The sequence below is a fragment of the Microtus ochrogaster genome, linkage group LG2, assembly GCF_000317375.1.
Source record: "Microtus ochrogaster isolate Prairie Vole_2 linkage group LG2, MicOch1.0, whole genome shotgun sequence".
Taxonomy (NCBI): Eukaryota; Metazoa; Chordata; class Mammalia; order Rodentia; family Cricetidae; genus Microtus; species Microtus ochrogaster.
The window spans coordinates 52265343-52266171 of record NC_022028.1 but is presented as its reverse complement, the minus strand read 5'-3'; positions in this window follow the sequence as shown (position 1 = coordinate 52266171).

The window sequence follows — 829 nt, the reverse complement described above, 5'->3', positions numbered from 1 at the left end:
CCTTCCCCTCCCCACTCCCTTTCCCTCTCCCTCTCTCATCCCCCCCTGCCCTCCCCCTATCTCCCGTCTCCCCTCTCCCCTCCCCTCACCTCCTCCGCCGCCGGCCCGCCCACTCTGGCTGGCTCTCGGGCACGGGACGGGTAAGCGGCACTGGCTGAACCACCTGGGAGGGCGGGGCCTGGGAGCTGGGCGGAGCCACTGGGCCCCTCGCTGCGGCGGCACGCACCCCCCCACACCCCTACCTTGCGGCCAGGGCAGGAGTGGCAGCGCCCGAGATCTCCAAACAAACCGCTGAGGTGTCCTGGCAACGTGGCACTTGCGCACGCGCCCCTCCCCTTCAGCACCCATCGAGCCTGGGCACCTGTCACCGGCCACCTGCTCACCTTCATCCCTCTCCTTTTCTAGGTGTCCGGAGCTGGGGCTCAGGAGGAGCCTGCCGAGCACGGAAGAGGGGAGCTGGCCTTGAACTTCTGACCCTCCTGTCTCCGCCTGAGTGAGGGGTCACCAGTGCGAACCGCAGTGAAGGGTTCGTGTGCTGGGGATGGAAGGGGCCTCAGGTACTTCACTGATTGAACTCAGTCCCCAGCGCTGAGTCCCAGTTGGGGGCTGGAGAGATGGCTCAGCGGTGAGAAGCTCCGGTCCTCTGGAGGAGAAGCACAGTTGAGTCCCATCACCCACATGGCTGCTCATAGCCATTTGTAACTCTAATGTCAGAGCATCGGACTCCCTCTTCTGGCCTCCCAGGGCTCTGTATACATGTGGCGTGCTTACATATATGCAGACAAAACACCCATAGTCTCTGCCCACAAAGCCGCAGAACCCCTCAATG